General features: G+C 43.2%; 1 protein-coding gene and 1 pseudogene across 1 annotated transcript in view; both read left to right on the top strand.

The window, feature by feature from the left end:
• The window catches only part of ABCB7 (ATP binding cassette subfamily B member 7), a 162,026-nt gene that overhangs the window by 17,839 nt on the left and 121,714 nt on the right, over positions 1 to 22,473 (top strand). The gene's annotated exons all lie outside the window — the stretch shown is intronic.
• LOC143989631 (U6 spliceosomal RNA) lies at positions 8,686 to 8,773 on the top strand (annotated as a pseudogene).

Raw genomic sequence — 22,473 nt, forward strand, 5'->3', positions numbered from 1 at the left:
GTGGGATAATCGGAGGGGGGAGCTGCTGGTACATAGACATTAAAATTAATACCAATCCATTTTAATTTGTGCCAGACTGGGTGATAAGTCTCCTGGTTATGGATAACTTTCATTGGATAGGGCTGACTTTTTAGCTTTGTTTGTTACATTGCAGCCCCAACCATTGAGTATATTGTTACCATAAGGAGGATCTATTCTCACCAAGACAGACGATGCTAAACTGAGAGCGTTATTTCAGGAATTGTACTTTTATATATTCATGAAATGTCGCATTCCAGTAAGTCGGTAGGAGTAGATTATCATGGGTGTCTGTTCAACTTTAATACCAACGTCAAAATACTTGTTTTACATGTACTTTATTTTACCTGTTTTGAAGCTTTTTGTCTTGAAAGTTGATTTGAAACATTTTAAATGAATCTGTTCTGTTCTTTTAGTCGGTTCTTCCAACAACAGTCTTTTCATGTATCCTGTTGTCATGGCATAGCACCTGCCTGCCGCCCTTCACATATCGTCACCTACAAACCCATTTACAATGTGCTAGGCAAAACGGGGGAAAAAAATATTGTTTGTGTCAAAGAAATATTTGTACAATGAATTCTGATCTTTTACCACAGAGAGAATATAATGCTGCTTTTTTTTTTTTTTTTTTTTTTTTTGCTTTTATTTATACAAATGTTTAAAGCCGAACTCTAAGCACAAAAATGATCATTTTAGATATATTTTTCAAAGCTTCAGTGAGCATCAAATTCCATTGCAAGTCTAGTTATTACCTTGTAAAATAGAAGTGACATTTATTGCTGTGTTGCACATCGTCTGTTCAGAGAGCAGAGCTCTGGGAGGGACTCAGCAGGCCAACCCACTATGGTCTGGGGCAGATACAAGGCCGGTCACCCTGCACAAGGTAAGGAAGGCGGCAGCAGTGATTGCTCTAAAATACAGGAAGGTCCCCCCCTTCCACTGCCTGCAAGGAGCAATGCAGAGGCTAATTAGCCGCTAGGATCACTTTTACAACAAAGCCCATCGCCGGATAAAAAAAACTGGGATGATACATGTCGTTGCAGGCATCTTTCCGGTAAAAGCAGTATTAAAGTGGTTGTAAACCCTTACAAACCACTTTGACCTACAGGCAAGCCTAGATTAAGGCTTACCTGTAGGTCCAAGAAATATCTCCTAAACCTACGTGGTTTAGGAGATATTTACTAAAAGACAGGCATCGCTATGGTGCGTGCGTTGTAGACAGCGACGCACAGGCACACTATCGCCGTTATATGCCGTTAGTGGCAGCTCCCGTGCGCATGCATGGGAGTGACGTCATCGCTGCTCTGGCGCTGTGAGTGGCTGGAGCAGCGATACCCGGAGAAGAAGATGGACGCTCCGTACTACAGAGGACAGTGGTGACATCTTTAGCTCCTGTGTCAGGTAAGTGACACATAATGGGCTACTATGCGATGCATACACCTTACCTTTGCAGGGAGACAAAGAAGACGTAAAACCATCTGGGTTTAATTCCTCTTTAACCACTTCAATACCGGGCACTTTCACCCCCTTCCTTCCCAGCCCAATTTTCAGCTTTCAGCGCTCTCGCACTTTCAATGACAATTGCGCAGTCATGCTACACTGTACCCAAATGAAATTTTTATCATTTTGTTCGCACAAATAGAGCTTTATTTTGGTGGTATTTATTCACGACTCCATTTTTTATTTTTTGCGATATAAGCGCAAAAAAAGCGGAAATTTAGAAAAAAAACAATATTTTCTTTTTTCTATTTTAAAAGAAATCCAATAAAATCAAATTTTGTCATAAATTTAAGCCAAAATGTATTCTGCTACATGTTTTTGGTAAAAAAAAATTCCGTTAAGTGTATAATAATTGGTTTGTGTGATCACGGACATATGTACGCAAATGATCATGTACATATGTGTGCAGATAATCATTGGGACATGTGATTTTAGTGGGACATATGTGGGGGACATGTTTTTATTATTTGGGGACATGTATGTTTTGGGGACATGTGTGGGGACATTGTGTGGTGTGTTTACTGTGTGGTGATTTGTGTTTACACTAGACTGGTGATCAGTGAGTAAAAAGCTGTAAAAAACAGCTCATACTCACTGATCACCAGCCGGCTGCAGCGATCTGCTCTCCTCTCCTCAGCGATGACTTCTGTGTGAGGAGAGGAGGAGCCGATTGCCTAGCAACCGGCTGTTTGTGATTGGACACGGCTGTCATGTGATCAGGAGGGCCAATCACAGAGCCCTCCTGCCGATCTGAGATGCGCCGTGTCTGGGTGACACGGGCGCATTGGGATCGCGCCGCTGCGCGGGCACGCGCGATCCCGCTCTTTCTGATGGACGTTCCTGAACGTCCTATCAGAAGTAGACGGCTCCCACCCGGCCGTATATGTGCATTGGCCGGGTGGGAAGTGGTTAAACCCAAAAGCAAACATATTTATTATATTGCAGCTCACCAATTCTTAGGCCTTGTACACACGTTCGGTGATTCCGACAACCAAATCCGTTGGATTTTGTCCAAAACTGTTGCATACACACGGTCGGACGAAATTGTTGGAAAATCCGATCGTTCAGAACGTGATGACGTAATTTCGTTACGACGGGACTACGTTCAGGCTAGTAGCCAATAGCTTTGATGTAGGAATTTGATCTGAGCATGCATGGCACTTTGTCCAATCGGAATTCTCTACACATGATCGGAGTATGTCCAATCGGAGCAGTTTGTCTGAAAATATTTCCGGCAAGTTGGAAAATTTGGTCCGACGGATATTCCGATGGAAACAGTCCGATGCAGACCACACACAGTCGGAATATCCGACAAAACGCTCCGATCGGACACATTCCGCCGGAATCTCCGACCGTGTGTACAAGGGCTTAGATGTGAAGGTTGCATTAGACTTATTTTTTAGGCTTTCTTTTTTTTCTATTTTAATCTGTGATCTGGCCAATAAGTTTGTTCTTTTTCAAAAAGAATAAACTCTCTTCCAGATGTATCAGTTTACATGGATGAGACAAACCATTTACCAAACAAAAGGTGAAGTTATACTTTTAAGGCCTCTTCCCCTGTTCCTCTTCAAAAAATGCCACATTTTTATGGGGTGGGGAGAGAGGGTGCCTATTTTTGACAGGTACCCACTCACTTCTGTTTAGATTGCCTAGACTTAGCATCGCACTTCTATGTCCCATATTCAGCTGACCTCACAGAGCTGGTCCAGGCTCTACATGGAATCTGACAACAAGGTTGGGATCCGCCCAGATGCCTGACTGGCAGCCGGCTCAGCCTCTTAGTGTACTGTTGAGCTCCAGTGAGCGCTGGAGGGGACAGACTGTCAGTCATCAGCTGAAGGTCTTTGCTCAGTTCTTGGTGTAGAGCTGGTGGGGGGACAGCTGCAGCCATCTAGTTGAGTATATATGTTTTAATGTAAACGCGCACTTCTCTTTGATGCGTTTCATACTTTGACGTCCCATTTTCAGCATCCTGTAGATTTCCCAGGTGTTCTATACAATGGCAAATTTCACACATTGACAGTAACGTGTGTGTGTATATATGTATGTTGACTTTTAACTTTTCTTTTATTGTAAATGGCCATTATTAAGTAACGCAAACAAGCTTATTAGACAAAGGAGACAGTATGTCCTTTCACAGAAATACTATTTAACAAATTAAGTGGAACAACATAATGTTCTGCTTCTGTTCTAACTACTCTACATGATTACAAAAGCTGAAAATAATAACTCCCATGGATACATTAAAGGGGCCTTGACTGACCATGTGTTAGGAAGATAATTGGGGAATAACACAGTTTGTGATCCCTATTTCAAATCTCAATTTCTTTAGTAATAGTAACCAGCAGGGTTCCAGGGCTAAAACCTCAAAGATCCATTGCTTACTACAATAAAACAAATACAGTGCTTCCTGGAGGATAGCAAGTAGCTAATGTGAGCATAGCTTCCATGCATAGAGTGGGTGGCCAATGGGAGGCTAGGGAAGAGCACAACAGGAAATATGTTGTAAAAATACCATTTCTAGAAGAAGCAGCTTTACAGATTTGTATATAATGGATTGTGTATTTGTGTGTGGTTTGATATAGAGATACAGTATCTCACAAAAGTGAGTACACCCCTCATATTTTTGTTACTATTTTATTATATCTTTTTTTGTTTAACCACTTCCCACCCGGCCAATGCATATATACGGCCGGGTGGGAGCCGTCTACTCCTGATAGGACGTTCAGGAACATCCTTCAGGAGTAGCGGGATCGCGCGCGCCCACGCAACGGCGCGATCCCGATGTGCTCGTGTCACCCGGACACGGCACATCTCAGATCGGCAGGAGGGCTCTGTGATTGGCCCTCCTGATCACATGACGGCCGTGTCCAATCACGGCCGTCATGTGATGTAAACAAACAGCCGGTTGCTAGGCAATCGGCTCTCCTCTCCTCACACGGAAGTCACCGCTGAGGAGAGGAGAGCAGAACGCTGCAGCCGGCTGATGATCAGTGAGTATGGGCTGCTTTTTACAGCTTTTTACTCACTGATCATCAGTGTAGTGTAAACACACAACACACATGTCCCCAAAACACACATGTCCCCAAATAATAAAAACACATGTCCCTAATAATAAAAATATGTCCCCCACATATGTCCCACTAAAATCACATGTCCCAATGATTATCTGCACACATATGTACGTGATCACCTGCACACATATGTACATGATCATTTGCGTACATATGTCCGTGATCACACAAACCAATTATTATACACTTAACGGAATTTTTTTTACCAAAAACATGTAGCAGAATACATTTTGGCTTAAATTTATGACAAAATTTGATTTTATTGGATTTCTTTTCAAATAGAAAAAAGAAAATATTGTTTTTTTTTCCAAATTTCCGCTATTTTTGCGCTTATATCGCAAAAAAAAAAAACGTAGTCGTGAATAAATAACACCAAAATAAAGCTCTATTTGTGCGAACAAAATGATAACAATTTCATTTGGGTACAGTGTAGCATGACCGCGCAATTGTCACTGAAAGCGCTAGAGCGCTGAAAGCTGAAAATTGGGCTGGGAAGGAAGGGGGTGAAAGTGCCCGGTATTGTAGTGGTTAAACACTGAAGAGATTAGACTTTGCTACAATATAAAGTAGTGAGTGTACAGCTTGTATAAGGCTCCATGCACACTGAAGCTCAAAAAAGCTTTTTCTGGACGCCAGATTGCTGGCAGAAAACGCTGGTTGAAAAACTTGCTTTTAACAGCGTTTTGTACTAGCGTTTATGAGCGTTTATGAGCGTTTATGAGCGTTTATGAGCGTTTATGAGCGTTTATGGGCGTTTTCAATAAAAATACACAGAGGACACTCCAAAAAATCCCACAGTACATTCCCAACTCCCACAATGCATTGAAGAAATAGAATGCCGAACACTAATTAACGCGCGTTTTATGAGCATTTATAAGCGTTTATCAGCGGTGAAAAACGGCACAGTTTTTTGGCGGTGAAAAACGGCACTTTGAACGCGAATTTCTGGCGTTCAGAAAAAAGCCCATAAACTCCACTGCTCATTTGGACCCCATTCACACCTGAGCGTTTTGTAGCTTGACGCCTGAAGCTACAAAACGCTGGAGGGGAAAAAATCCATTATTCTCAATGGAGATGGTTCACATCTCCACTCCAAGTCGCCTGAAGCCCTACGCCTGAAGCTCAAACAAGTTCCGGACCCTTTTTTGTCGCGCGAATCGGGCTAATTTGGGCGTTTTTCTTCTTTTAACATTGGTGACCTTTTGCCCTGCACAAATTCGCGACAAAACGCGGCAAAAAACGCCGCGAATCGCGGTAACGCGCAAATCGCGGGAAAAATGCTTTAAAACGCTACGCTCAGGTGTGAATGCAGCCTAAAGCTTAAAAACGTCCATGTGTGCATGGACACATAGGCTAACATAGAGTGGAGTTTATGGGCTTTTACAAAAAACGCCCAAACTCCAATAAACTGCAGTTTATCAGCTCCAGTGTGCATGGAGCCTTACAGTGTAAATTTGCTGCCCCCTGAAAATAACTCAACACACAGCCATTAATGTCTAAACCGCTGGCAACAAAAGTGAGTACACCCCTAATTGAAAATTTCCAAATTGGGCCCAAAGTGTCAATATTTTGTGTGGCCGCCATTTATTTTCCCAGCACTGCCTTAAAGTGATTGTAAACCCTTTACAATCGCTTTTTACTACAGGTAAGCCTATAATGAGGCTTACCTGTAGCTACCCCGGATATCTCTTAGCCCTTGTACACACGGTCGGACATTCCGACAACCAAATCCGACGGATTCTGCCCGAAACTGTTGCGCACACACACAGTCGGACAAAGTTGTCAGAAAATCCGATCGTACTTAACGTGATGACGTTATTTAGTTAGGACGCGACTACGTTCAGGCTAGTAGCCAATAGCTTTGGTCTAGGAATTTGATCTGAGCATGCGTGGCACTTTGTTCGATCGGAATTCTCTACACACAATCGGACAAAGTCCGATCGGATCATGTTGTCGGAAAATGTTATAGCCCAGCTGGAAAACTTGGTCCGTCGGATACTCAGACGGAAACAGTCCGATGGAGCCCACACACAGTCGGATTATCCGACAACACGGTCCTATCGGACATTGTCCAAGGGCTTAAACCTGCACGGTTTAGGAGATATCCACTGTATCTGCATGTGCTGACATCATCGCCACATGCGCACTGAAGCAATGGCATGTAAATGATGTTGCTTTAGTTAGTGTGCCATTACCGGCGACTCACAGTGCCGGAGCCCACAATACCCGGAGGTAAGTCCGGGAGCGATGTTGCCGCCCGGAACGGTGTACGAGGACCGCTGCGGGGGCTTCAATCTAAGGTAATTCATAATGAGCTAGTATGCTATTCATACTCGCTCATTATGATTTTGTCTTGCAGGTTTTTTTTTTTTTTAGTTAGTTTACAACCACTTCAACCCTCTTGTGCATGGAGTTCCCCAGAGCTTCACAGGTTGCCATTGGACTCCTCTTCCACTCCTCCATTACAACATCACAGAGCTGATGGATGTTAGAGACCTTGCGCTCCTCCAACTTCCATTTGAGGATGCCACAAGGTAAGGTCTGGAGACTGGCGAGGTCACTCCAAGATCTTCTTGCGCCACTTTTTTTGTTGGCTTGGCTGTGAGATCACCTGAGTGTCGCATGTTGCCACTGGTGTCCTCTTCCACTCCTTGATGACATCACGGAGCTTGTAGATGTTAGATGCATTGCGCTCGTCCACCTTCTGTTTGAGGATGCCCTACAGATGATCAATAGGGTTTTGTTCTGGAGACATGCTTGGCCAGTTCATCACCTTTACCCTCAGCTTCTTTATCAAGGCAGTGGTCGTCTTGGAGGTGTTTGGGGTCCTTATGTTGGAATATTGCCGTGTAGCTCAGTCTCTGAAGGGAGGGGATCATGCCCTGCTTCAGTATGTCACAGTACATGTTGGCATTCATGGTTCCCTCAATGACCTGTAGCTCTCCAGTGCCGGCAGCACTCATGCAGCCCCAGACCATGACACTCCCACCACCACTAGCTATGATTAAGCACTATTGAGAGTGTGAAACGTGTCAGTATTTCATCATGTACCCTGCTGCTGTATGAACCTTTGTCATTTTATGCAATAAAGGTGTTTGTATCGAAGTGCATTTGTCCAGATTCTCCTTCTTCGTTACTCCCACCACCATGCTTGACTGTAGGCAAGACACACTTGCTTGTTTTTGTACTTCTCACCTGGTTGCCACCACACACACTTGACACTATCTGAACCCAATAAGTTCATCTTGGTCTCCTCACACTACAGGACATGGTATCAGTAATCCATATCCTTAGTCTGCTTGTTGTCCGTAAACTGTTTGTGCTCTTTCTTGTGCAACACCTTTAGAAAAGGCTTCCTTTTGGGAAGACAGCCATGCAGACCAATTTGATGCAGTGTGCAGCGTATGGTCTGAGCACTGGCAGATTGCCCCCCCCCCCCCTCCCCTTCAACCTCTGCAGCAATGCTGGCAGCACTCATACTTCTATTTCCCAAAGACAACCTCTGGATATGGTGCTGAGCACGTGACCTCAACTTCTTTGGTTGACTATGGCAAAGCCTGTTCTGAGTGGAAACTGTCCTGTTAAATCGCTGTATGGTCTTGGCCATGGTGCTGCAGCTCAGTTTCAGGGTCTTGGCAATCTTCTTATAGCCTAGGCCATCTTTATGCAGAGCAACAATTCTTTTTTTTTTTTTCAGATCCTCAGAGAGTTCTTTGCCATGAGGTGCCATGTTGAACTTCCAGTGACCAGTATGAGAGAGAGAGCTATAACGCCAAATCTAACACACCTGCTCCCCATTCACACCTGAGACCTTGTAACTAACGAGTCCCATGGGAATTGGCTACTTGGGCCCAGTTTTGAACATTTTCACTTAGGGGTGTACTCACCTTTTTGTTGCCAGCGGTTTAGACATTAAAGCAGAGTTCCACCCATTTAAAAGTCAGCAGCTACAAAAAGTGTAGTTGATGACTTTTAATAATCACACTCGCCTGTCCCACGGTCCAGAGATGCAGCTGAACAAAGCCCTGCTCCTCTCCCCCTCCTTTCTGTGGTGCCGGCATTGTAACTGTGGGCGCCTGGCTATGGCTTCACAGCTCGCTTCGGCAGCACATATACTAAAATTGGAACGATACAGAGAAGATTAGCATGGCCCCTGCGCAAGGATGACACGCAAATTCGTGGCTTCACAGCCAGGCACGCACTGCGCATGCGTGAGCTGTGCTGTGAATGGCCAGGCAATCTTATGGGACCTGTGACATGTCCCAGAAGATTGTAGGGAGGTAGAGGTGAACTTCCTTCCGGCGCTCTGGGTGGAAGTGGGAGCTGGGTGCCTCTAAAAAGAGAGTATCTGCTCCCCCCCCCCCCTCAAAAAACATGCCAAATGTGGCATGTCAGGGGGTCACCATCACTTAAATCAGAAGTTCCATTTGTTGGTGGAACTCCGCTTTAATGGTTGTGTGTTTGAGGGGAGTACTCACTTTTGTGAGATACTATATGTATAAATCAATGCAACACTGAACTATTGCAAGTGTTTTTTGGTTTCTGTAGACATGTCTCTGAGTCTAGGTTCACATATGTGTGGGTGCGTTTGCACAGGCATAGAAGCCCAGTCATCTGAATGGACTTCTATACCGCAAGAAATGTGGGGGGGAAAGTCCCTTTTTTTTTTAAAAACGCCCTTTATGGAACCACAAGGTGCTGTAGCACCATATGGTTTCTCTCACAGGAAAATGCACCACGTTTCCCGATGTGTGAGAATAAAAATTACTGGCTCATCCACACAACTGCTAGAGCACAGCATGTTTTGCCTGTGGTTTGGAAAGGCGTGCAATTTATGTATGCGTTTATCACCTGCACATATGTAAACCTAGCCTAAAATTAGTACAGTACTTATTTTGAAATACAGATGGGAAAAGGAAATGCATAAATGACCAATAAGTAAATGCATACTCCATTTTACATTGTTCAAGGGTATCTCTTTTTCTGTTTGCGTGACAGCTAAATCAATTTAGAATTTTCTATTGTAATAAAACGAATGCACATACATTTAAAAAATGCATATAATTAATATACTGTGCATAAAGGTTGAAGGTAAAAGGTCAGTTTATAGTTGGATATGGTGTAGCGTTTTTTTAAAGAGATTTGTTTTCAGGGATGGTTTAAAGGTGGACAGAGAAGGAAATAACTGGAAAAATTGGAGTAGAGCATTCCAGAGGATGTAAGAGGCTCTTGAGATTCCTGGAGACGAATATGGGAGAAGGAGACCAGGGAACTAGAGATTTTGAGGTCTTGGAAAGAGTAAAAAAGACATTTGGATGATATTTTCAGATAAGGCCAGATCTCTGCCAATCCCTTCACTGGCTTCCCCTACCCCATTGTATAAAATTCGAAATTCTAACCATAACATACAAGGCCATCTACAACATCGCCCCCAGCTACATCACCAACCTCATCTGCAGATATCGCCCAAATCGTCCCCTCCGCTCCTCCCAGGACCTCCTGCTTTATAGCTCCCTTGTTACCTCCTCTCATGTTCGTCTTCAAGACTTCTCCAGAGCCTCTCCCATCCTCTGGAATTCCCTGCTACGGTTTATCAAATCAGCCCCTAACCTGTCCACATTTAGGAGATCCCTGAAAACTCACTTATTCAGGGAAGCCTATCCCACACCCACCTAACATCCCCAAATCATTCCCCGCATCTATTACCTTTTGTACCACCACCCCCTTTACCATGTAAGCTCTATGAGCAGGGCCCTGCTGTCCCTTCTGTATCATACTGTAATTGTGCTGTCCCCCCTCTACATTGTAAAGCGATGCGTAAACTGTTGGCACTATATAAATCATTAATAATAATAATAATAATAATAATAATACATTGGTTGACTAAACTTGGAGAGATTGACTCCTCCTGCCAACTTTGATGCCTTGTAATCTGTGGATTTAGAATTTTAAAATAAATGGTCTGTCCCGACTGTGGACCCTACCATTCTTGCACTGAATGATCTTATATTTCTATTGAGGTACCATTTTATCTTTAAGAATTCAATGGATAGGTGTTTGAAGAGGTTCTTGAAGTCCTCCTTTGCTCCGGCAGGCCCCGCTCTACAGCTGGCTATAGCCATCTTATCCGTTGCCAAGACTTTGGCAAACAGGGCTGGATAAATTTAATGCTGTGCTTTCTTCTGATGTAGATCATCCCAATCTTTAAGATTGCAGTTCTTGCTCTAGACCAGAGATTTTCAAACTATGGCCCTCTAGCTGTTGCGGAACTGTACATCCCATGAGGCATTGCAAAACTCTGACATTCACAGACATGACTAGACATGATGGGAATTGTAGGAGGACCATAGTTTGACGACCCCTGCTCTAGACCATTCCATTTCGCGTAGACGCCAAGGAGAACAAGATCCATCAAATCTCCAGCATGTCCTTCCTTTCTGTACTTATTTACAGAATGTTATGGCTTAAAGCTTGGGTGACTGACCTGGTTCAGGAAATGTGCTTTCTGTGTAGACCCTTTTGGCGAACGTCTGGGAACTCCCTCAATGAATATATTGCGGCAACTACTGATGGAAGGGGGTTGGTACACCCATATCCACAATCCTAATTTCCTTTGGAATAAACATCACCTGCCTTATCTGTAAGAGCTCCTCACCCCCTCCAGGCATCATTATCTACTACGGCAATTCTTCCTGGTCCTGGCAGACCTTCCACATCTAAGCCCCCCAGACCTGCTAAAAATCAGCCACATTAAAGATTTGCTTCCATCTCTGAAGGCAAAGAAGTAGTTCATTAAGGCGCTTTTCTCAAGCTAGAAAATAAACGTTTTGGCTTTTTCTTTGATTCTACCTCCTACCTAGAGCCACACAGTGAATCTTATTGCTGTCCTTTCTCTCTATTCCTTGCTGCTATCTGTCTCTACTTTCTGCTTTTGGAAGATGGTTTTAATTAAGCCAATTATTGCCTTAGGGTGGCAGTGGGTGTTCATTGCTTTTCCTTGGGAATAAAATAGAAGGACTTTCCAATCCTACTACAGGAACTGTTGTTCTTTCAGGTCTGCATATCTCATCAACCCCCATGGTGCATTGGTCAAAATTGAATTAGTAGCAAGGTACCCACAAGGTCACCTATAGCCATGCCATTTTTCTACTTTCATAGTTAGACTTGTCCCTAGTCTCTTGTAGACCTGTCACTAGATCTCTCATGTAAGATATGTATTTCCCTTTTGGCAGACGAAGCCCATGAAACTCCTACATTACAAACAGAAACTATTTTTAATTTACCATGTTTTGTGATGCTTTTTCATTGGACCCATTGTCTGAACAATCCAAAGGTGTATTGGAGACTTGCTGCTCTACAGACATGCCCAGTGATTTCCTGATATTGTCCCGTTAGACACATCCCAACTTCTATGTTGGATGTCCTCTTTTTCTTGGGCATGGAGACTTCTCCTCTTCCCCCCCCCATTCCCCCCCCAGGCTCCAGTTTTTCTTGTAAGACAGTTTTACTTAGTGTGTTGGTAGGGAACCTTATTCTCGCGTTTACTTTCATTCTCCATTCTGCACATCTTTCTGCCTGGCACTGCCTACAGCATAGCACACACCTTGTGGGTCTTGGTTTGGACTGTATTCTTTATCTCTTTAGGCTTTGCACCTCTAGTATACTTTCTGCTATAGGTGGCTCTCCTTTGTCTCCACTGCAACCTTTCTATGTCTGGGACATCTGTTGGGTCTCTTTCCTTCCTGTTCTAAAGTGCCCCTACTTTCATGGGTTCCTTATAAAATAGAACCCCCTTCCTTCTGATCTCCCCCCCCCAGCCATGATTAGTTCTACCTTGGCTTGCTCTTCTTTCTTTAGCTGTTTTGGAACTGGGTATCCTGGAAGGCAGATCTCCTATTGGTTTCCCTGGTGCTCTTCATGAACACTCTTCTCATCACTTCTATGCAGAGAGATCCCTTCTTTGAAATCTACCCTTGTCTTCCACCTGACTGGTTGTTTCATGTTTTTTATTTTATTTTTTGTTTTTTAATAGGGCTTCTGCCCCCAGGGAATGAGTCGCTTCTTTCTTTTCCGAGCCTAATCTTCTGCTATGGGCGGGTTTTGGGGTCTATACAGTTTCTAGCGTCGGTCATTCTCATTTGTGCCGAGTCAGCACCTGATCTTTTGTTCACAGTTTACTCCAAACCTGTTTGTTTGCCTGGAGACTGATTGAGCCTCCACTGTCACTTGCATCATCTGCAAAATGCTTCTGCTTGTTTGTTCAGGTCAGTTGACCCTTCTTGTTTTTTCCAGTGGGACTTTTGCTGCTGCATTGTTGCCCAGCCCTCGATTTATTGCTTGGGGACATCCCATGGTCTATGAATCGATTCAGGCACTGTACAATAAAGAGAATAGGAATGTTGATGTGCCTGTAAATTCCATGTTGGAGTACAGTACAGGACACTGAACCCTGTCCCTTTTTCCTCTGTAATCTCCTTGGTGCTTGCTAAAAAAAAAAAAAAAAAAAAAATTGGAAGCTAACGGTAACTACATATACCCCATGATCTACGAATTGATTCCGGTGTCCTATACCAGGGATATGCAATTAGCGGACCTCCAGCTGTTGCAGAACTACAAGTCCCATGAGGCATAGCAAGACTCCAACAGCCACAAGCAAGACACCCAGAGGCAGAGGCATGATGGGACTTGTAGTTTTGCAACAGTTGGAGGTCCGCTAATTGCATATCCCTGGGATATACTATACTCGAAGATACGGGTGTTTTTTTTTTTTTTTTGGTTTTTTTTTTTCTCCCCCCCCCCCCCCCATGCTGGGGCTGTGGAAGGTTGAATGTATATATGTATTATTAATATGGCGCATATAGGAGCCCTACCATTGGAAAATATGTTCTTATTTATTTTTATACTGTATTCTTACACTGTAGTCTTCCTGAAATGTCCTAAATGCTAAACTCACAATAAACTGACTTATGTTATCTTTTCCTAGAGTTGCCCTTTGTGCCACCTTTTTCTCTCTGTAGCGTTCAAGATTTTTTGCAGCCTCCCTCTTCTCCCCATTAGTGTATAATAGTCCACTACTGCTTGTAGCATAGCAGGAGAGTAGAAAGCTTTGCTTGACAGTTTTAATATTTTGCCTGCACAGCTACTTTAAAGAAAAAAAAAATCCTAAGCACACTTTTAGCACTCCGTTAACCCTTACATGTGGTAGGACTGATATGATTTCATGACTTTTCCATAGACAAGTGCATTTTGATGTGAAGTCTGAGTTGGTTTAACTTTCACACTTTTTTTTGTTTTGTTAAAAAATTACATTAAACTCCGTGTTTCTGAAAGTCGAAGCCCTGTTGAATAAAATAGGGGCATTTGCAATTTTTTTTATGTTACATGATGGCATGTTCAGGTGACAGTTTTTCATTCTTTATTAGTCTCCTAATGTCACTTCTGCCTTTCACTGGACCTAATTGAGCACATTGTGATCCGGCAGGTGTAAAATCACCCGGATTTCTTTTAACCACTTCAATACCGGGCACTTTCGCCCCCTTCCTTCCCAGCCCAATTTTCAGCTGTCATCGCTCTAGCGCTTTCAGTGACAATTGCGCAGTCATGCTACACTGTGACCCAAATGAAATTTTTATCATTTTGTTCGCACAAATAGAGCTTTATTTTGGTGGTATTTATTCACGACTCCATTTTTTATTTTTTGCGATATAAGTGCAAAAAAAAGCGGAAATTTGGAAAAAAAACAATATTTTCTTCTTTCTATTTTAAAAGAAATCCAATAAAATCAAATTTTGTCATAAATTTAAGCCAAAATGTATTCTGCTACATGTTTTTGGTAAAAAAAAATTCCTTTAAGTGTATAATAATTGGTTTGTGTGATCACGGACATATGTACGCAAATGATCATGTACATATGTGTGCAGGTGATCACGTACATATGTGTGGAGATAATCATTGGGACATGTGATTTTAGTGGGACATATGTGGGGGACATGTTTTTATTATTAGGGACATGTGTATTTATTATTTGGGGACATGTATGTTTTGGGGACATTGTGTGGTGTGTTTATACTGTGTGGTGATTTGTGTTTACACTAGACTGATGATCAGTGAGTAAAAAGCTGTAAAAAACAGCTCATACTCACTGATCATCAGCCGGCTGCAGTGATCTACTCTCCTCTCCTCAGCGATGACTTCCGTGTGAGGAGAGGAGGAGCCGATTGCCTAGCAACCGGCTGTTTGTTTACATCACATGACGGCCGTGATTGGACCAGGAGGTGATCAGGAGGGCCAATCACAGAGCCCTCCTGCCGATCTGAGATGCGCCGTGTCTGGGTGACACAGGCGCATCGGGATCGCGCCGCTGCGCGGGCACGCGCGCGTGATCCCGCTCCTTCTGAGGGACGTTCCTGAACGTCCTATCAGAAGTAGACGGCTCCCACCCGGCCGTATATGTGCATTGGCCGGGTGGGAAGTGGTTAAGCTGCATTCACACATGATTGTGGATGGAATCGCTGCAAATTCAAATGGCTGCAAAACGCAGGGCGCGTTTGCGATGCCATGACTTCTGTTGGCACTTTAATTGTGCCGCAAAGCACATTGGGATTTGCCTTGAAAACGCTGCACTTCCCTCACTTTAATCTCCTTTGAATCCCCATCCATAGTTGGAATAAAATCCATCTATAACCAGGGACTCGTAAAAGGTAAACTTCTCCACTGGAAGAGTTCTTGACAGTGTTGGGCTGAATGGACGGCATATGGAGTAAGAACCTTTGCAGCAGACAAATCCCACACGCAAGTCAGACAAAATATCTGTAAGCCGGACATTGTCCTTCAATTAGATTTCTACGGTAACCTTTAACTTGCTAGAAGCTGTCTTGTTGCTGCGATTTCTCCATGTCTGATATGTTCAGTACACTTCTTTAGCAGGATACTTTGGGCTTTTTCTGAAGTTCTTAGTTTTTTTTTTTTTTTTTTTTTTTACTGACGCTTCTAATATACTGTAGAGCAATATATAATGGCATTACTGGTCAGTCTGGCAAGAAAAGAGCAAAGAGATACAATGTTTACACTTGAATGAATGAACTTAACTCTGTGCAGAGTTCTCAGTTTAACCATTCAAAGACTAAGGCTCGGTTCGCACAGGGGCGGCACGACTTGCAGCGCGACTCACAGACGCGACCTGCAAACGACTTCAGCGGCGACTTGCAAAACGACTTCTGTATAGAAGTCAATGCAAGTCGCCTGAAGTCGCCCCAAAAGTAGTACAGGAACCTTTTTTCTAAGTCGGAGCGACTTGAGTCGCTCCTATTAGAACGGTTCCATAGTACAGAACGGAGCGCGACTTGTCAGGCGGCTAAGTCGCCTGGACAAGTCGCCCCTGTGTGAACGGAGCCTAAATCTTTTCCGACACTTGTTGCTTACAAGTAAAAATCCTGTATTTTCTGCCAGAAAATCACTTGGACACCCCCCCCCCCAAAAACTATATATATATATTTTAGCAGAGATCCTAGGGAATAAAATAGCGGTTGTTGCAATATTTTTTATGTCACACGGCATTTGCACAGAGGTCTTTCAAATGCAATCTTTTTGGGAAAAAAAATACACTGATTTAAAAAAAAAAGAAAACTAAAACGGTAAAGTTAGCCCTTTTTTTATTTTTTTTCATGCAAAAGTTTTGACTACCTGTTTTTATTTAATATATAGTTATTTTTTTTGTTTTTGTTTTTTGGAAGTTTGTTTTGTTTAATAAATGTTTAAATGTAAGAAATTTTAATTGATTAATATCAATGGGCAGGAATGGTGGAGGAGCGGTATACACTACACCAAACTTGCTGCTTGCAGGACTTTTTATTTTATTTTTTTTAACATCCTGCCAGCGCATCGCCTCAGTGTGAGGGCACTCTGTCTTTCACACAGACTGCAGGGAAGCTGTTTTGCAGGAACTTTACAGGCACTATTTTTAGCCCACAAGCGCCTGAAAAAACGCCCCAGTGGGAAAGGTTTCTGTTAGATTTTATGAGATGAAGGGGGATAAAAGAGAAAAAAAAAAAAAAGGAAAATTTAAAAGAAAAAAAATCGGCCTAACATATCGGCCCAGAAAAATCGGCATCATATATCGGCCATCGGCCGCCATGATTTCTAAATATCGGCATCAGCCAGAGAAAAACCCATATCGGTCTACACTAAACCCACATCATAAGAAACGATGTATAAATGGTGTATTACATGCTGTTCATACTCAGTCACTATGAGATTCATTTTCTATCTCCACCTTCTGTTTGTGTCCCCAATTGAGTTAAGGATTTTGTAGCTGTGGTGGCAACTCTGCACATGCTCAGTTTTCAGTGAGTTTCTATTCTGAGCATTTTTTTTCCCTATCACATCTGAGCAGCCATTGTGACTATAGAGTCACACATATGGGAGGTATACATGGTGGTAATTGACACTCCTTTCCTCCTCCTTCATGCCCGCTAACCAGCTAAACACAATAGGGCCATAATATTACAGATATTAGATTAATGGAGGCTTCACCTCCCTCTTATTATAAGACGCAGGTCGGAGGGGGCCAATTTAAAACAATTTATTGATATTTGTTTTTATTCTGTATTCCAAAGGCTATTTTTTTTTTATTTTTTTTTTTTTTTTATTTATTTGGACATGTCACCGGCAGCAGAGCACTAGAAGCTCTTCCTGCTTATGTTTCCATGCAGACAGGCTGGGAAAGATCTGGGTCATGTGACAGCTGGATATAGATTAGGAAAAGGGTACTTAGATTTATTAAATTTTAAATATTTACAGTGCCATCCACATACAAAAATAGACAGGGGGCAATGTAAATTTAAACCGTGTGTGTTTTAGTATCACTTTTAAAGAAGAAGTAAAGGCACTATATATATTGTTAATTATTTATTTATTTTTAATGCAAGGCAAAGGCATAATGAGCTAGTATGCATAGCATGTATAAGCATGACAATGTATTAGGTCTGGTTCACACCTATGCATTTTTTTTGTGCATTTTCAATTTTGCAGAAACACACTACAGTCTATTTTAAAATGCTTTCCTATGGATGTAGTTCACATCTGTGTTTTTTTTTTATAGAAAGGGCCAGGGCTTTTTTTGTGGTTTTTGGTTCCATAGACCTCAATGCATCAAAAATGTGTACTGAAAAACGCAAAATGCACCTGCAATATGCAAAGTGCAACCTGCATAGGTGTGAACCAGGCCTAATTGTTAAATTGCTGCTCTTGTACAGTTGCAGCCACAGCCTTTATGTAGTACTATCATTCAGCATCTAGTTGGAGCACCCTTGTTTGTCAGTGGTTGGGGGGGGGGGGGAACGGAAGAAAATGCATCACTTTAAAGAGGAAGTAAAGGCAAAAAATAAAATAAACACACCCTGTAAGGCAAAGGCATAATGAGCTAGTATGCATAGCATACTAGCTCATTATGAATAACTTGCCTGAGAACGAAGCCCCCGAAGCGGTCCTCAGTCTTCATCTTCGCTGCTGCCATGTATCCCGGAGTGACTTCTGGGTCTCGCGGCTCCGGCACTGTGATTCACTGGAGCCGCGATGACGTCACTCCTGCGCATGTGCGCGGGAGCCTACACGAGCTGCATATCGCCGCGATCTACGGCCTGCCCAGTGCGCCTGCGCGACACTGTCTATGGCCCATGCGCCGTAGACAGAGGTGCCTGTCTTTTTGTAAATATGTCCTAAACCGTGTAGGTTTAGGAGATATTTCTTGGACCTACAGGTAAGCCTTAATCTAGGCTTACTTGTAGCTTTGTAAGGGTTTACAACCACTTTAAATCCTATGGAACTCTTCACACCAGTCATCTGCATTTTTAAAAGTCCTGCTTGCTGCATCTTTGGTGCACTTTTCAAAACCACACCAAAAACGCACCACTCCATTATAATTAATAGAAGAAGCATCAAAAATGCACCTCGGTTGTGTTTCTTTGCTGCAATTTTTGAGTCACCTGACCATGTCAAACAGGTGCATGCTGGGAATCGGGGAACCAGAAAATGCACTAGTAACGCAGTAAAATGCATATGTTTTTCATGCTTTCCCCCCCCCCCCCCCCCCAACAGAGCATTGTTAAAGCAGCCTTCGAGCATGCTGGACATGCATTTAAAGAGCAATCATCAGTTTTCTGGTGTGTGTTGTGAAAACACAAGGCTTTATGAATAGGGTGGAGCTTATTCTGGGCTTCTGTTTCACCATGATAACAGTCCTGGACTTAGAACATTTGCGTAGATTAGAATAAAGTTCCTGTTGATGTCTTTGGCGTTTAGTTTGTTCACAACTTGTATGTTTTATGTTGAGGCAAGAAGCGATTGTAAAGCATTAGGCAATGTAAACTGAGACTGTTTGATAAACTTTAATTTCACTCACATGCTGTCGGCGTATAACATTCACCCTAATATTAAGAAGAGGGACGTTTCAGGAAAAAAGTAAACATTTTTGAAGCAAATTAAGGGTCAGTGCCCATCAATGTCCTTCTGCAGCCTGATTAATGTCCTCAATGCAGCCTGATTAATGTCCATCTGCAGCCCATGAATGCATCAATGCAGCCTGATTAATGTCCATCTGCAGCCCATGCATGCATCAATGCAGCCTGATTAATGTCTATCTGCAGCCCATGAATGCATCAATGCAGCCTGATTAATGTCTATCTGCAGCCCATGAATGCATCAATGCAGCCTGATTAATGTCTATCTGCAGCCCATGAATACATCAATGCAGCCTGATTAATGTCTATCTGCAGCCCATGAATACATCAATGCAGCCTGATTAATGTCCATCTGCAGCCCATGAATGCATCAATGCAGCCTGATGTCCATCTGCAGCCCATGAATGCATCAATGCAGCCTGATTAATGTCTATCTGCAGCCCATGAATGCATCAATGCAGCCTGATGTCTATCTGCAGCCCATGAATACATCAATGCAGCCTGATTAATGTCCATCTGCAGCCCATGAATGCATAAATGCAGCCTGATTAATGCATTTTTTTAATCTATTTTGCAGCCTCACCATCTCATAAAAGCAGCCTGAACATCAGGAAATCACAGAGCCGTCATTTCCTCTCCACTTGGCTCTCATCACACACACACACAAACACAAACAAACACACACAAACACACACACACACAAACACACACACACACAAACACACACACACACACAAACACACACACACAAACACACACACACACACACAAACACACACACACACACAAACACACACACACACACACAAACACACACACACAAACACACACACAAACACACACACAAACACACACACACAAACACACACACACAAACACACACACACAAACACACACACACAAACACACACACACAAACACACACACAAACACACACACAAACACACACACAAACACAAACACACACACACACAAACACACACACACAAACACACACACACAAACACACACACACAAACACACACACACAAACACACACACACAAACACACACACACAAACACACACACACAAACACACACACACAAACACACACACACAAACACACACACACAAACACACACACACAAACACACACACACAAACACACACACACACACAAACACACACACACACACACACACACCTGCCTCCGCCATCGGACCTGCTCCTGTTATAGGCAGAACACTGGTCCAATGCCGGTGGTGGCCGCGGGACTCTGTGTGTGACGTGAGAGCCGAGTGGAAAGAAGATGACGGCTCAGTGAATTCCGGCGGCACTCGTCCCCCTCCGAGGTACGCTGTTGGCGTGTAACACGTACCCCTGATTTGCCTCCTATTTTCAGGTGAAAAAAAGTGCGTGTTATATGCCGATAAATACGGTAATCATCACCCAGGCCAAGGAAACTGCTAGACAACCATTCCCTGTAAGGCCTGGTTCACACCTATGCATGTGTTTTTTTTTTTTTTTTTTTGTTTGTTTGTTTTTTTTTTTTAGTGCGGTTTCAGTTTTGCAGAAACACACTACAGGCCATTCAACATGTTTTCCTATGGATGTAGTTCACATCTGTGCGTTTTATGGAAAGGGTCAGGGACTTTTTTCTGGTTTTTTGGTTCCATAGACTTCAATGGATCTAAAATGTGTATAGAATAACGCGAAATGCACCTGGAATATGCAAACTGCAACCTACATAGGTGTGAATCAGGCCTGAATGCTCCGTATACAACTTGGCCTGACAGTCATAAAAGCGCACACTCCTTTGAACTCCCACTACTGAAAGCTCTCAATAGATATGAATAATTTATCTTTTTAAATTAATAATTTTGTTTCGCGTGAAAACTAATCTTTTAGAAATTGAGCTAAGAGTTATTTTTTATAGGTTTGATTCTCTGTTTGGGATTTTTTCCACAGTAGTATTCGTATGGCACATATACCAAAAGATACTCAGCCTATAAAAGCTGAATTCTTGGCAAACAGCTAAAAATACAGCTGAGAGCATATATGTGAACCGTACACCTTTCAGAACTATTCCTAATCTTGTTGAACTGCTGATGAGTTAAGGTTAAATAATTTTGACTTGTAGTGAAGTGCGTCCTCGGCCTAGTAGAGCTCCATGGGGATCAACGTGAAGACTAAAGGCGGCTATAGATGGTTCAAACCATGTATGGACAGGCCCAATGTACCCAAGTTGATTGATCAACTTGGGTACAACCGGCTCCCCGAATTTTACATGCGATTCTTGCTAGTAGCTGCTGTAGCCACTATCAATAATTGCTGTGCTCTCCCAGCAGGGACAGCCAAGATCACACAATAGCAGGGGCAGACTGACCATTGGGCCACTCAGGCACTGCCCATGGGCCCCATGCCACTAGGGGGCCCCATCAGGGTTGCCAGCCTCAGTAAACCAGGGACAGATGTAAACATACAATCTCTGAAATGTCCCTTACCAACATCCTTTTGGTGTAAAAATCCTGAGATTATAGCTACCCCACCTCTCCAGTACCTTCTCAATAGAAACATGTCTGTGTGATTGTATACTGTGTGTTTGTGTTTACTGTGTGGCCCCATAATCTCTGATTTCCTGGGGGCCCCATAATCTCCTATTGCCTGGGGGCCCCATAATCTCCTATTGCCTGGGGGCCCCATGAGTTGTCAGTCCGCCCCTGCACAATAGCTCTGTGGGATGATTCTCCCATCAACACTGACTGCATTTGCATTTTTTTTTTTTTGCCACAAATAGAGCTTTCTTTTGATGGTATTTAATCACCACTGGGTTTTTTATTTTTTGCCAAAAAAATGAAAAAAGTTTTTCTTTTGTTTCCTGTCAGAAAATTTTGTAAACAAGTTATTTTTCTCCACTGATGAGGCAGCACTGATGAGGCGGCATTAATATGCGGCACTGATAGGTGGCACTTATGAGCAATGATAGGCGGCACTCATGAATGGACACTGAAAGGCAGCACTGCTTTGCATCACTGATGGGCACAGAATAGCTTCACTGATGGGTTCAAATTGGTGTCACTGATGGACACAGACTGGCATCACTGCTGGGCACTGTTTGGGCTGCACTGATGATCACTGATTATCTCTACAGGTCTCCCCTGCGAGGAGATGCCGCGAGATTGGGGGTCTCATCGTGTCCCAGGGATGTTCACCATATGGCGTCGGCCCAGAGCAAGAGGGGATCCCGCTGTCTACACAGCGTGCAGGAGGCGGTTAAAGAGGAGGGCCATTTAAAAAAAAATTTAAAGTCAGCAGCTGCAAACACTGCAGCTGCTGACTTAATAAGCACACTTACCTCTCCAGGGCGCCCGCGATGTCGGCCGCCCGAGGCCGACCCGTCCCTCGGGTCCCTCGGCTCTCGGGTCCCGGCGCCGCCATTCCTTG

Source organism: Lithobates pipiens, unplaced genomic scaffold (assembly GCF_037356315.1).
Source record: "Lithobates pipiens isolate NorthernLeopardFrog02 unplaced genomic scaffold, aLitPip1_a1.2 Scaffold_1, whole genome shotgun sequence".
NCBI lineage: Eukaryota > Metazoa > Chordata > Amphibia > Anura > Ranidae > Lithobates > Lithobates pipiens.